Source organism: Opisthocomus hoazin, chromosome 23 (genome assembly GCF_030867145.1).
Source record: "Opisthocomus hoazin isolate bOpiHoa1 chromosome 23, bOpiHoa1.hap1, whole genome shotgun sequence".
Lineage (NCBI taxonomy): Eukaryota > Metazoa > Chordata > Aves > Opisthocomiformes > Opisthocomidae > Opisthocomus > Opisthocomus hoazin.
This window is the reverse complement of record NC_134436.1, coordinates 2,098,400-2,112,871: the sequence shown is the minus strand read 5'-3', so window position 1 is coordinate 2,112,871 and position 14,472 is coordinate 2,098,400.

The following is a 14,472-nucleotide window of genomic DNA, read 5'->3' as shown; positions in this document are numbered from 1 at the left end:
CCTGGAAAGCTGTTGCTCAGCCTCATCTGCCCATGGCAGTGCTCGCACAGAGGCACAGAGAATGGGGCTGCTTGCTTGTCTTGCCACCTTAAACTTCAAACGTATCCTGGGAAAGTTGGTGTCCCAGCAAGGCTCCTTTCGCAGCCCTGCTCCGAAAGTGCGAACGTCTGCAGATAGCTGGCAGCCAGAAGGGGCTAGCCTGGAAAGCTGTTGCTCAGCCTCATCTGCCCATGTCAGTGCTCGCACAGAGGCACAGAGAATGGGGCTGCTTGCTTGTCTTGCCACCTCAAACTTCAAACGTAGCCTGGGAAAGATGGTGTTCCTGCTAGGCTCCTTTCGCAGCCCAGCTCTTGAAATGCGAACGTCTGCAGATAGCTGGTAGCCAGAAGGGGCTAGCCTGGAAAGCTGTTGCTCAGCCTCATCTGCCCATGGCACTGTTCGCATAGAGGCACAGAGAATGGGGCTCCTTGCTTGTCTTGCCACCTCAAACTTCAAACGTAGCCTGGGAAAGATGGTGTTCCTGCTAGGCTCCTTTCGCAGCCCTGCTCTTGAAATGCGAACGTCTGCAGATAGCTGGCAGGCAGAAGGGGCTAGCCTGGAAAGCTGTTGCTCAGCCTCATCTGCCCATGGCAGTGCTCGCAAAGAGGCACAGAGAATGGGGCTGCTCGCTTATCTTGCCACTCGAAACTTCAAACGCATGCTGGGAATGGTGGTGTCCCTGCCAGGCTCCTATCACAGCCCTGCTCCGAAAGTGCGAACGTCTGCAGATAGCTGGCAGCCAGAAGGTGCTAGCCTGGAAAGCTGTTGCTCAGCCTCAGCTGCCCATGGCAGTGCTCGCACAGAGGCACAGAGAATGGGGCTGCTTGCTTGTCTTGCCACCTCAAACTTCAAACGTAGCCTGGGAAAGTTGGTGTACGTGCTAGGCTCCTTTCGCAGCCCTGCTCTTGAAATGCGAACGTCTGCAGATAGCTGTCAGCAAGAAGGGGCTAGCCTGGAAAGCTGTTGCTCAGCCTCATCTGCTCATGGCACTGTTCGCAGAGAGGCACAGAGAATGGGGCTGCTTGCTTATCTTGCCACTTGAAACTTCAAACGCATGCTGGGAATGGTGGTGTCCCTGCCAGGCTCCTATCACAGCCCTGCTCTTTTAATGCGAACGTCTGCAGATAGCTGGCAGCCAGAAGGGGCTAGCCTGGAAAGCTGTTGCTCAGCCTCAGCTGCCCATGGCAGTGCTCGCATAGAGGCACAGAGAATGGGGCTGCTTGCTTATCTTGCCACTTGAAACTTCAAACGCATGCTGGGAATGGTGGTGTCCCTGCCAGGCTCCTATCACAGCCCTGCTCCGAAAGTGCGAACGTCTGCAGATAACTGGCAGGATGAAGAGGCTATCCTGGAAAGCTGTTGCTCAGCCTCATCTGCCCATGGCAGTGCTCGCACAGAGGCACAGAGAATGGGGCTGCTTGCTTGTGTTGCCACCTCAAACTTCAAACGTAGCCTGGGAAAGTTGGTGTCCCAGCCAGGCTCCTTTCACAGCCCTGCTCTGAAAGTGCGAACGTCTGCAGATAGCTGGCAGCCAGAAGGGGCTAGCCTGGAAAGCTGTTGCTCAGCCTCATCTGCCCATGGCAGTGCTCGCACAGAGGCACAGAGAATGGGGCTGCTTGCTTGTCTTGCCACCTCAAACTTCAAACGTAGCCTGGGAAAGATGGTGTTCCTGCTAGGCTCCTTTCGCAGCCCAGCTCTTGAAATGCGAACGTCTGCAGATAGCTGGCAGCCAGAAGGGGCTAGCCTGGAAAGCTGTTGCTCAGCCTCATCTGCCCATGGCACTCTTCGCATAGAGGCACAGAGAATGGGGCTCCTTGCTTGTCTTGCCACCTCAAACTTCAAACGTAGCCTGGGAAAGATGGTGTTCCTGCTAGGCTCCTTTCGCAGCCCAGCTCTTGAAATGCGAACGTCTGCAGATAGCTGGCAGGCAGAAGGGGCTAGCCTGGAAAGCTGTTGCTCAGCCTCATCTGCCCATGGCACTGTCCGCATAGAGGCACAGAGAATGGGGCTGCTTGCTTGTCTTGCCACCTCAAACTTCAAACGTAGCCTGGGAAAGTTGGTGTCCCAGCCAGGCTCCTTTCGCAGCCCTGCTCCGAAAGTGCGAACGTCTGCAGATAGCTGGCAGCCAGAAGGGGCTAGCCTGGAAAGCTGTTGCTCAGCCTCATCTGCCCATGGCAGTGCTCGCACAGAGGCACAGAGAATGGGGCTCCTTGCTTGTCTTGCCACCTCAAACTTCAAACGTAGCCTGGGAAAGATGGTGTTCCTGCTAGGCTCCTTTCGCAGCCCTGCTCTTGAAATGCGAACGTCTGCAGATAGCTGGCAGCCAGAAGGGGCTAGCCTGGAAAGCTGTTGCTCAGCCTCATCTGCCCATGGCACTCTTCGCATAGAGGCACAGAGAATGGGGCTCCTTGCTTGTCTTGCCACCTCAAACTTCAAACGTAGCCTGGGAAAGATGGTGTTCCTGCTAGGCTCCTTTCGCAGCCCTGCTCTTGAAATGCGAACGTCTGCAGATAGCTGGCAGGCAGAAGGGGCTAGCCTGGAAAGCTGTTGCTCAGCCTCATCTGCCCATGGCACTGTCCGCATAGAGGCACAGAGAATGGGGCTGCTTGCTTGTCTTGCCACCTCAAACTTCAAACGTAGCCTGGGAAAGTTGGTGTCCCAGCCAGGCTCCTTTCGCAGCCCTGCTCTTGAAAGTGCGAACGTCTGCAGATAGCTGGCAGCCAGAAGGTGCTAGCCTGGAAAGCTGTTGCTCAGCCTCATCTGCCCATGGCAGTGCTCGCACAGAGGCACAGAGAATGGGGCTCCTTGCTTGTCTTGCCACCTCAAACTTCAAACGTAGCCTGGGAAAGATGGTGTACGTGCTAGGATCCTTTCGCAGACCAGCTCTTGAAATGCAAACGTCTGCAGATAGCTGGCAGCCAGAAGGCGCTATCCTGGAAAGCTGTTGCTCAGCCTCATCTGCCCATGGCACTGTTCGCATAGAGGCACAGAGAATGGGGCTGCTTGCTTATCTTGCCCCTTGAAAATTCAAACGCATGCTGGGAATGGTGGTGTCCCTGCCAGGCTCCTATCACAGCCCTGCTCCGAAAGTGCGAACGTCTGCAGATAGCTGGAAGGATGAAGAGGCTATCCTGGAAAGCTGTTGCTCAGCCTCATCTGCCCATGGCAGTGCTTGCACAGAGGCACAGAGAATGGGGCTGCTTGCTTGTGTTGCCACCTCAAGCTTCAAACGTTGCCTGGGAATGGTGGTGTCCCTGCCAGGCTCCTATCACAGCCCTGCTCTTGAAAGTGCGAACGTCTGCAGATAGCTGGCAGCCAGAAGGTGCTAGCCTGGAAAGCTGTTGCTCAGCCTCATCTGCCCATGGCAGTGCTCGCACAGAGGCACAGAGAATGGGGCTCCTTGCTTGTCTTGCCACCTCAAACTTCAAACGTAGCCTGGGAAAGATGGTGTACGTGCTAGGATCCTTTCGCAGACCAGCTCTTGAAATGCAAACGTCTGCAGATAGCTGGCAGCCAGAAGGCGCTATCCTGGAAAGCTGTTGCTCAGCCTCATCTGCCCATGGCACTGTTCGCATAGAGGCACAGAGAATGGGGCTGCTTGCTTATCTTGCCACTTGAAACTTCAAACGCATGCTGGGAACGGTGGTGTCCCTGCCAGGCTCCTTTCGCAGCCCTGCTCCGAAAGTGCGAACGTCTGCAGATAGCTGGCAGGCAGAAGGGGCTAGCCTGGAAAGCTGTTGCTCAGCCTCATCTGCCCATGGCAGTGCTCGCACAGAGGCACAGAGAATGGGGCTGCTTGCTTGTCTTGCCACCTCAAACTTCAAACGTAGCCTGGGAAAGTTGGTGTCCCAGCCAGGCTCCTTTCGCAGCCCTGCTCCGAAAGTGCGAACGTCTGCAGATAGCTGGCACCCAGAAGGAGCTAGCCTGGAAAGCTGTTGCTCAGCCTCATCTGCCCATGGCAGTGCTCGCACAGAGGCACAGAGAATGGGGCTGCTTGCTTGTCTTGCCACCTCAAACTTCAAACGTAGCCTGGGAAAGATGGTGTACCTGCTAGGCTCCTTTCGCAGCCCTGCTCTTGAAATGCGAACGTCTGCAGATAGCTGGCAGCCAGAAGGTGCTAGCCTGGAAAGCTGTTGCTCAGCCTCATCTGCCCATGGCACTGCTCGCACAGAGGCACAGAGAACGGGGCTCCTTGCTTGTCTTGCCACCTCAAACTTCAAACGTAGCCTGGGAAAGATGGTGTACCTGCTAGGCTCCTTTCGCAGCCTTGCTCTTGAAATGCGAACGTCTGCAGATAGCTGGCAGCCACAAGGGCTTTAGCCTGGAAAGCTGTTGCTCAGCCTCATCTGCCCATGGCACTGTTCGCATAGAGGCACAGAGAATGGGGCTTCTTGCTTGTCTTGCCACCTCAAACTTCAAACGTAGCCTGGGAAAGTTGGTGTCCCAGCCAGGCTCCTTTCGCAGCCCTGCTCCGAAAGTGCGAACGTCTGCAGATAGCTGGCAGGCAGAAGGTGCTAGCCTGGAAAGCTGTTGCTCAGCCTCATCTGCCCATGGCACTGCTCGCACAGAGGCACAGAGAATGGGGCTCCTTGCTTGTCTTGCCACCTCAAACTTCAAACGTAGCCTGGGAAAGTTGGTGTACCTACCAGGCTCCTTTCGCAGCCCTGCTCCGAAAGTGCGAACGTCTGCAGATAGGTGGCAGCCAGAAGGTGCTAGCCTGGAAAGCTGTTGCTCAGCCTCAGCTGCCCATGGCAGTGCTCGCACAGAGGCACAGAGAATGGGGCTGCTTGCTTGTCTTGCCACCTCAAACTTCAAACGTAGCCTGGGAAAGATGGTGTACCTGCTAGGCTCCTTTCGCAGCCCTGCTCTTCAAATGCGAACGTCTGCAGATAGCTGTCAGCCAGAAGGGGCTAGCCTGGAAAGCTGTTGCTCAGCCTCATCTGCTCATGGCACTGTTCGCATAGAGGCACAGAGAATGGGGCTGCTTGCTTATCTTGCCACTCGAAACTTCAAACGCATGCTGGGAATGGTGGTGTCCCTGCCAGGCTCATTTCACAGCCCTGCTCTGAAAGTGCGAACGTCTGCAGATAGCTGGCAGGCAGAAGGGGCTAGCCTGGAAAGCTGTTGCTCAGCCTCATCTGCCCATGGCACTGTTCGCATAGAGGCACAGAGAATGGGGCTGCTTGCTTATCTTGCCACTTGAAACTTCAAACGCATGCTGGGAAAGTTGGTGTCCCAGCCAGGCTCCTTTCGCAGCCCTGCTCCGAAAGTGCGAACGTCTGCAGATAGCTGGCAGCCAGAAGGGGCTAGCCTGGAAAGCTGTTGCTCAGCCTCATCTGCCCATGGCAGTGCTCGCACAGAGGCACAGAGAATGGGGCTCCTTGCTTGTCTTGCCACCTCAAACTTCAGACGTAGCCTGGGAAACTTGGTGTTCCTGCCAGGCTCCTATCACAGCTCTGCTCCGAAAGTGCGAACGTCTGCAGATAGCTGGCAGGCAGAAGGGGCTATCCTGGAAAGCTGTTGCTCAGCCTCATTTGCCCATGGCAGTGCTCGCACAGAGGCACAGAGAATGGGGCTCCTTGCTTGTCTTGCCACCTCAAACTTCAGACGTAGCCTGGGAAACTTGGTGTCCCAGCCAGGCTCCTTTCGCAGCCCTGCTCCGAAAGTGTGAACGTCTGCAGATAGCTCGAACCCAGAAAGACCTAGCCTGGAAAGCTGTTGCTCAGCCTCAGCTCCCCATGGCACTGTTCGCATAGAGGCACAGAGAATGGGGCTGCTTGCTTATCTTGCCACTTGAAACTTCAAACGCATGCTGGGAATGGTGGTGTCCCTGCCAGGCTCCTATCCCAGCCCTGCTCCGAAAGTGCGAACGTCTGCAGATAGCTGGCAGCCAGAAGGGGCTAGCCTGGAAAGCTGTTGCTCAGCCTCATCTGCCCATGGCACTCTTCGCATAGAGGCACAGAGAATGGGGCTCCTTGCTTGTCTTGCCACCTCAAACTTCAAACGTAGCCTGGGAAAGTTGGTGTCCCAGCCAGGCTCCTTTCGCAGCCCTGCTCCGAAAGTGCGAACGTCTGCAGATAGCTGGCAGCCAGAAGGGGCTAGCCTGGAAAGCTGTTGCTCAGCCTCATCTGCCCATGGCAGTGCTCGCACAGAGGCACAGAGAATGGGGCTCCTTGCTTGTCTTGCCACCTCAAACTTCAAACGTAGCCTGGGAAAGATGGTGTTCCTGCTAGGCTCCTATCACAGCCCTGCTCCGAAAGTGCGAACGTCTGCAGATAGCTGGAAGGATGAAGAGGCTATCCTGGAAAGCTGTTGCTCAGCCTCATCTGCCCATGGCACTCTTCGCATAGAGGCACAGAGAATGGGGCTCCTTGCTTGTCTTGCCACCTCAAACTTCAAACGTAGCCTGGGAAAGATGGTGTACCTGTTAGGCTCCTTTCGCAGCCCTGCTCTTGAAATGCGAACGTCTGCAGATAGCTGGCAGGCAGAAGGGGCTAGCCTGGAAAGCTGTTGCTCAGCCTCATCTGCCCATGGCACTGTCCGCATAGAGGCACAGAGAATGGGGCTGCTTGCTTGTCTTGCCACCTCAAACTTCAAACGTAGCCTGGGAAAGTTGGTGTCCCAGCCAGGCTCCTTTCGCAGCCCTGCTCCGAAAGTGCGAACGTCTGCAGATAGCTGGCAGCCAGAAGGGGCTAGCCTGGAAAGCTGTTGCTCAGCCTCATCTGCCCATGGCAGTGCTCGCACAGAGGCACAGAGAATGGGGCTGCTTGCTTATCTTGCCCCTTGAAAATTCAAACGCATGCTGGGAATGGTGGTGTCCCTGCCAGGCTCCTATCACAGCCCTGCTCCGAAAGTGCGAACGTCTGCAGATAGCTGGAAGGATGAAGAGGCTATCCTGGAAAGCTGTTGCTCAGCCTCATCTGCCCATGGCAGTGCTTGCACAGAGGCACAGAGAATGGGGCTGCTTGCTTGTGTTGCCACCTCAAGCTTCAAACGTTGCCTGGGAATGGTGGTGTCCCTGCCAGGCTCCTATCACAGCCCTGCTCTTGAAAGTGCGAACGTCTGCGGATAGCTGGCAGCCAGAAGGTGCTAGCCTGGAAAGCTGTTGCTCAGCCTCATCTGCCCATGGCAGTGCTCGCACAGAGGCACAGAGAATGGGGCTCCTTGCTTGTCTTGCCACCTCAAACTTCAAACGTAGCCTGGGAAAGATGGTGTACGTGCTAGGCTCCTTTCGCAGACCAGATCTTGAAATGCAAACGTCTGCAGATAGCTGGCAGCCAGAAGGCGCTATCCTGGAAAGCTGTTGCTCAGCCTCATCTGCCCATGGCACTGTTCGCATAGAGGCACAGAGAATGGGGCTGCTTGCTTATCTTGCCACTTGAAACTTCAAACGCATGCTGGGAACGGTGGTGTCCCTGCCAGGCTCCTTTCGCAGCCCTGCTCCGAAAGTGCGAACGTCTGCAGATAGCTGGCAGGCAGAAGGGGCTAGCCTGGAAAGCTGTTGCTCAGCCTCATCTGCCCATGGCAGTGCTCGCACAGAGGCACAGAGAATGGGGCTGCTTGCTTGTCTTGCCACCTCAAACTTCAAACGTAGCCTGGGAAAGTTGGTGTCCCAGCAAGGCTCCTTTCGCAGACCTGCTCCGAAAGTGCGAACGTCTGCAGATAGCTGGCACCCAGAAGGAGCTAGCCTGGAAAGCTGTTGCTCAGCCTCATCTGCCCATGGCACTGCTCGCACAGAGGCACAGAGAATGGGGCTGCTTGCTTGTCTTGCCACCTCAAACTTCAAACGTAGCCTGGGAAAGATGGTGTTCCTGCTAGGCTCCTTTCGCAGCCCTGCTCTTGAAATGCGAACGTCTGCAGATAGCTGGCAGCCAGAAGGTGCTAGCCTGGAAAGCTGTTGCTCAGCCTCATCTGCCCATGGCACTGCTCGCACAGAGGCACAGAGAACGGGGCTCCTTGCTTGTCTTGCCACCTCAAACTTCAAACGTAGCCTGGGAAAGATGGTGTACCTGCTAGGCTCCTTTCGCAGCCCTGCTCTTGAAATGCGAACGTCTGCAGATAGCTGGCAGCCACAAGGGCTTTAGCCTGGAAAGCTGTTGCTCAGCCTCATCTGCCCATGGCACTGTTCGCATAGAGGCACAGAGAATGGGGCTTCTTGCTTGTCTTGCCACCTCAAACTTCAAACGTAGCCTGGGAATGGTGGTGTCCCAGCCAGGCTCCTTTCGCAGCCCTGCTCCGAAAGTGCGAACGTCTGCAGATAGCTGGCAGGCAGAAGGTGCTAGCCTGGAAAGCTGTTGCTCAGCCTCATCTGCCCATGGCACTGCTCGCACAGAGGCACAGAGAATGGGGCTCCTTGCTTGTCTTGCCACCTCAAACTTCAAACGTAGCCTGGGAAAGTTGGTGTACCTACCAGGCTCCTTTCGCAGCCCTGCTCCGAAAGTGCGAACGTCTGCAGATAGGTGGCAGCCAGAAGGTGCTAGCCTGGAAAGCTGTTGCTCAGCCTCAGCTGCCCATGGCAGTGCTCGCACAGAGGCACAGAGAATGGGGCTGCTTGCTTGTCTTGCCACCTCAAACTTCAAACGTAGCCTGGGAAAGATGGTGTACCTGCTAGGCTCCTTTCGCAGCCCTGCTCTTCAAATGCGAACGTCTGCAGATAGCTGTCAGCCAGAAGGGGCTAGCCTGGAAAGCTGTTGCTCAGCCTCATCTGCTCATGGCACTGTTCGCATAGAGGCACAGAGAATGGGGCTGCTTGCTTATCTTGCCACTTGAAACTTCAAACGCATGCTGGGAATGGTGGTGTCCCTGCCAGGCTCATTTCACAGCCCTGCTCTGAAAGTGCGAACGTCTGCAGATAGCTGGCAGGCAGAAGGGGCTAGCCTGGAAAGCTGTTGCTCAGCCTCATCTGCCCATGGCACTGTTCGCATAGAGGCACAGAGAATGGGGCTGCTTGCTTATCTTGCCACTTGAAACTTCAAACGCATGCTGGGAAACTTGGTGTTCCTGCCAGGCTCCTATCACAGCTCTGCTCCGAAAGTGCGAACGTCTGCAGATAGCTGGCAGGCAGAAGGGGCTATCCTGGAAAGCTGTTGCTCAGCCTCATCTGCCCATGGCACTGTTCGCATAGAGGCACAGAGAATGGGGCTCCTTGCTTGTCTTGCCACCTCAAACTTCAGACGTAGCCTGGGAAACTTGGTGTCCCAGCCAGGCTCCTTTCGCAGCCCTGCTCCGAAACTGCGAACGTCTGCAGATAGCTCGAACCCAGAAAGACCTAGCCTGGAAAGATGTTGCTCAGCCTCATCTGCCCATGGCACTGTTCGCATAGAGGCACAGAGAATGGGGCTGCTTGCTTATCTTGCCACTTGAAACTTCAAACGCATGCTGGGAATGGTGGTGTCCCTGCCAGGCTCCTATCCCAGCCCTGCTCCGAAAGTGCGAACGTCTGCAGATAGCTGGCAGCCAGAAGGGGCTAGCCTGGAAAGCTGTTGCTCAGCCTCATCTGCCCATGGCACTGCTCGCACAGAGGCACAGAAAATGGGGCTGCTTGCTTGTCTTGCCACCTCAAACTTCAAACGTAGCCTGGGAAAGATGGTGTTCCTGCTAGGCTCCTTTCGCAGCCCTGCTCTTGAAATGCGAACGTCTGCAGATAGCTGGCAGGCAGAAGGGGCTAGCCTGGAAAGCTGTTGCTCAGCCTCATCTGCCCATGGCACTGTTCGCATAGAGGCACAGAGAATGGGGCTCCTTGCTTGTCTTGCCACCTCAAACTTCAAACGTAGCCTGGGAAAGATGGTGTTCCTGCTAGGCTCCTTTCGCAGCCCTGCTCTTGAAATGCGAACGTCTGCAGATAGCTGGCAGGCAGAAGGTGCTAGCCTGGAAAGCTGTTGCTCAGCCTCATCTGCCCATGGCAGTGCTCGCACAGAGGCACAGAGAATGGGGCTGCTCGCTTATCTTGCCACTCGAAACTTCAAACGCATGCTGGGAATGGTGGTCTCCCTGCCAGGCTCCTATCACAGCCCTGCTCCGAAAGTGCGAACGTCTGCAGATAGCTGGCAGGCAGAAGGTGCTAGCCTGGAAAGCTGTTGCTCAGCCTCAGCTGCCCATGGCAGTGCTCGCACAGAGGCACAGAGAATGGGGCTGCTTGCTTATCTTGCCACTTGAAACTTCAAACGCATGCTGGGAATGGTGGTGTCCCTGCCAGGCTCCTATCACAGCCCTGCTCCGAAAGTGCGAACGTCTGCAGATAGCTGGCAGGCAGAAGAGGCTATCCTGGAAAGCTGTTGCTCAGCCTCATCTGCCCATGGCAGTGCTCGCACAGAGGCACAGAGAATGGGGCTGCTTGCTTGTCTTGCCACCTCAAACTTCAAACGTAGCCTGGGAAAGTTGGTGTCCCAGCAAGGCTCCTTTCGCAGACCTGCTCCGAAAGTGCGAACGTCTGCAGATAGCTGGCAGCCAGAAGGGGCTAGCCTGGAAAGCTGTTGCTCAGCCTCATCTGCCCATGGCACTGCTCGCACAGAGGCACAGAGAATGGGGCTGCTTGCTTCTCTTGCCACCTCAAACTTCAAACGTAGCCTGGGAAAGATGGTGTTCCTGCTAGGCTCCTTTCGCAGCCCAGCTCTTGAAATGCGAACGTCTGCAGATAGCTGGCAGCCAGAAGGGCTAGCCTGGAAAGCTGTTGCTCAGCCTCATCTGCCCATGGCACTCTTCGCATAGAGGCACAGAGAATGGGGCTCCTTGCTTGTCTTGCCACCTCAAACTTCAAACGTAGCCTGGGAAAGATGGTGTTCCTGCTAGGCTCCTTTCGCAGCCCTGCTCTTGAAATGCGAACGTCTGCAGATAGCTGGCAGCCAGAAGGGGCTAGCCTGGAAAGCTGTTGCTCAGCCTCATCTGCCCATGGCACTGTCCGCATAGAGGCACAGAGAATGGGGCTGCTTGCTTGTCTTGCCACCTCAAACTTCAAACGTAGCCTGGGAAAGTTGGTGTCCCAGCCAGGCTCCTTTCGCAGCCCTGCTCCGAAAGTGCGAACGTCTGCAGATAGCTGGCAGCCAGAAGGGGCTAGCCTGGAAAGCTGTTGCTCAGCCTCATCTGCCCATGGCAGTGCTCGCACAGAGGCACAGAGAATGGGGCTGCTTGCTTGTCTTGCCACCTCAAACTTCAAACGTAGCCTGGGAAAAATGGTGTTCCTGCTAGGCTCCTTTCGCAGCCCAGCTCTTGAAATGCGAACGTCTGCAGATAGCTGGCAGCCAGAAGGGGCTAGCCTGGAAAGCTGTTGCTCAGCCTCATCTGCCCATGGCACTCTTCGCATAGAGGCACAGAGAATGGGGCTCCTTGCTTGTCTTGCCACCTCAAACTTCAAACGTAGCCTGGGAAAGATGGTGTTCCTGCTAGGCTCCTTTCGCAGCCCTGCTCTTGAAATGCGAACGTCTGCAGATAGCTGGCAGCCAGAAGGGGCTAGCCTGGAAAGCTGTTGCTCAGCCTCATCTGCCCATGGCACTGTCCGCATAGAGGCACAGAGAATGGGGCTGCTTGCTTGTCTTGCCACCTCAAACTTCAAACGTAGCCTGGGAAAGTTGGTGTCCCAGCCAGGCTCCTTTCGCAGCCCTGCTCCGAAAGTGCGAACGTCTGCAGATAGCTGGCAGCCAGAAGGGGCTAGCCTGGAAAGCTGTTGCTTTGCCTCATCTGCCCATGGCAGTGCTCGCACAGAGGCACAGAGAATGGGGCTGCTTGCTTATCTTGCCACTTGAAAATTCAAACGCATGCTGGGAATGGTGGTGTCCCTGCCAGGCTCCTATCACAGCCCTGCTCCGAAAGTGCGAACGTCTGCAGATAGCTGGAAGGATGAAGAGGCTATCCTGGAAAGCTGTTGCTCAGCCTCATCTGCCCATGGCAGTGCTTGCACAGAGGCACAGAGAATGGGGCTGCTTGCTTGTGTTGCCACCTCAAGCTTCAAACGTTGCCTGGGAATGGTGGTGTCCCTGCCAGGCTCCTATCACAGCCCTGCTCTTGAAAGTGCGAACGTCTGCAGATAGCTGGCAGCCAGAAGGTGCTAGCCTGGAAAGCTGTTGCTCAGCCTCATCTGCCCATGGCAGTGCTCGCACAGAGGCACAGAGAATGGGGCTCCTTGCTTGTCTTGCCACCTCAAACTTCAAACGTAGCCTGGGAAAGATGGTGTACGTGCTAGGCTCCTTTCGCATCCCAGCTCTTGAAATGCAAACGTCTGCAGATAGCTGGCAGCCAGAAGGCGCTATCCTGGAAAGCTGTTGCTCAGCCTCATCTGCCCATGGCACTGTTCGCATAGAGGCACAGAGAATGGGGCTGCTTGCTTATCTTGCCACTTGAAACTTCAAACGCATGCTGGGAACGGTGGTGTCACTGCCAGGCTCCTTTCGCAGCCCTGCTCCGAAAGTGCGAACGTCTGCAGATAGCTGGCAGGCAGAAGGGGCTAGCCTGGAAAGCTGTTGCTCAGCCTCATCTGCCCATGGCAGTGCTCGCACAGAGGCACAGAGAATGGGGCTGCTTGCTTGTCTTGCCACCTCAAACTTCAAACGTAGCCTGGGAAAGTTGGTGTCCCAGCAAGGCTCCTTTCGCAGACCTGCTCCGAAAGTGCGAACGTCTGCAGATAGCTGGCACCCAGAAGGAGCTAGCCTGGAAAGCTGTTGCTCAGCCTCATCTGCCCATGGCACTGCTCGCACAGAGGCACAGAGAATGGGGCTGCTTGCTTGTCTTGCCACCTCAAACTTCAAACGTAGCCTGGGAAAGATGGTGTACCTGCTAGGCTCCTTTCGCAGCCCTGCTCTTGAAATGCGAACGTCTGCAGATAGCTGGCAGCCAGAAGGTGCTAGCCTGGAAAGCTGTTGCTCAGCCTCATCTGCCCATGGCACTGCTCGCACAGAGGCACAGAGAACGGGGCTCCTTGCTTGTCTTGCCACCTCAAACTTCAAACGTAGCCTGGGAAAGATGGTGTACCTGCTAGGCTCCTTTCGCAGCCCTGCTCTTGAAATGCGAACGTCTGCAGATAGCTGGCAGCCACAAGGGGTTTAGCCTGGAAAGCTGTTGCTCAGCCTCATCTGCCCATGGCACTGTTCGCATAGAGGCACAGAGAATGGGGCTTCTTGCTTGTCTTGCCACCTCAAACTTCAAACGTAGCCTGGGAAAGTTGGTGTCCCAGCCAGGCTCCTTTCGCAGCCCTGCTCCGAAAGTGCGAACGTCTGCAGATAGCTGGCAGCCAGAAGGTGCTAGCCTGGAAAGCTGTTGCTCAGCCTCATCTGCCCATGGCACTGCTCGCACAGAGGCACAGAGAATGGGGCTCCTTGCTTGTCTTGACACCTCAAACTTCAAACGTAGCCTGGGAAAGTTGGTGTACCTACCAGGCTCCTTTCGCAGCCCTGCTCCGAAAGTGCGAACGTCTGCAGATAGGTGGCAGCCAGAAGGTGCTAGCCTGGAAAGCTGTTGCTCAGCCTCAGCTGCCCATGGCAGTGCTCGCACAGAGGCACAGAGAATGGGGCTCCTTGCTTGTCTTGCCACCTCAAACTTCAAACGTAGCCTGGGAAAGATGGTGTACCTGCTAGGCTCCTTTCGCAGCCCTGCTCTTCAAATGCGAACGTCTGCAGATAGCTGTCAGCCAGAAGGGGCTAGCCTGGAAAGCTGTTGCTCAGCCTCATCTGCTCATGGCACTGTTCGCATAGAGGCACAGAGAATGGGGCTGCTTGCTTATCTTGCCACTTGAAACTTCAAACGCATGCTGGGAATGGTGGTGTCCCTGCCAGGCTCATTTCACAGCCCTGCTCTGAAAGTGCGAACGTCTGCAGATAGCTGGCAGGCAGAAGGGGCTAGCCTGGAAAGCTGTTGCTCAGCCTCATCTGCCCATGGCACTGTTCGCATAGAGGCACAGAGAATGGGGCTGCTTGCTTGTCTTGCCACTTGAAACTTCAAACGCATACTGGGAATGGTGGTGTCCCAGCCAGGCTCCTTTCGCAGCCCTGCTCCGAAAGTGCGAACGTCTGCAGATAGCTGGCAGCCAGAAGGGGCTAGCCTGGAAAGCTGTTGCTCAGCCTCATCTGCCCATGGCAGTGCTCGCACAGAGGCACAGAGAATGGGGCTCCTTGCTTGTCTTGCCACCTCAAACTTCAGACGTAGCCTGGGAAACTTGGTGTTCCTGCCAGGCTCCTATCACAGCTCTGCTCCGAAAGTGCGAACGTCTGCAGATAGCTGGCAGGCAGAAGGGGCTATCCTGGAAAGCTGTTGCTCAGCCTCATTTGCCCATGGCAGTGCTCGCACAGAGGCACAGAGAATGGGGCTCCTTGCTTGTCTTGCCACCTCAAACTTCAAACGTAGCCTGGGAAACATGGTGTACCTGCTAGGCTCCTTTCGCAGCCCTGCTCTTGAAATGCGAACGTCTGCAGATAGCTGGCAGCCAGAAGGTGCTAGCCTGGAAAGCTG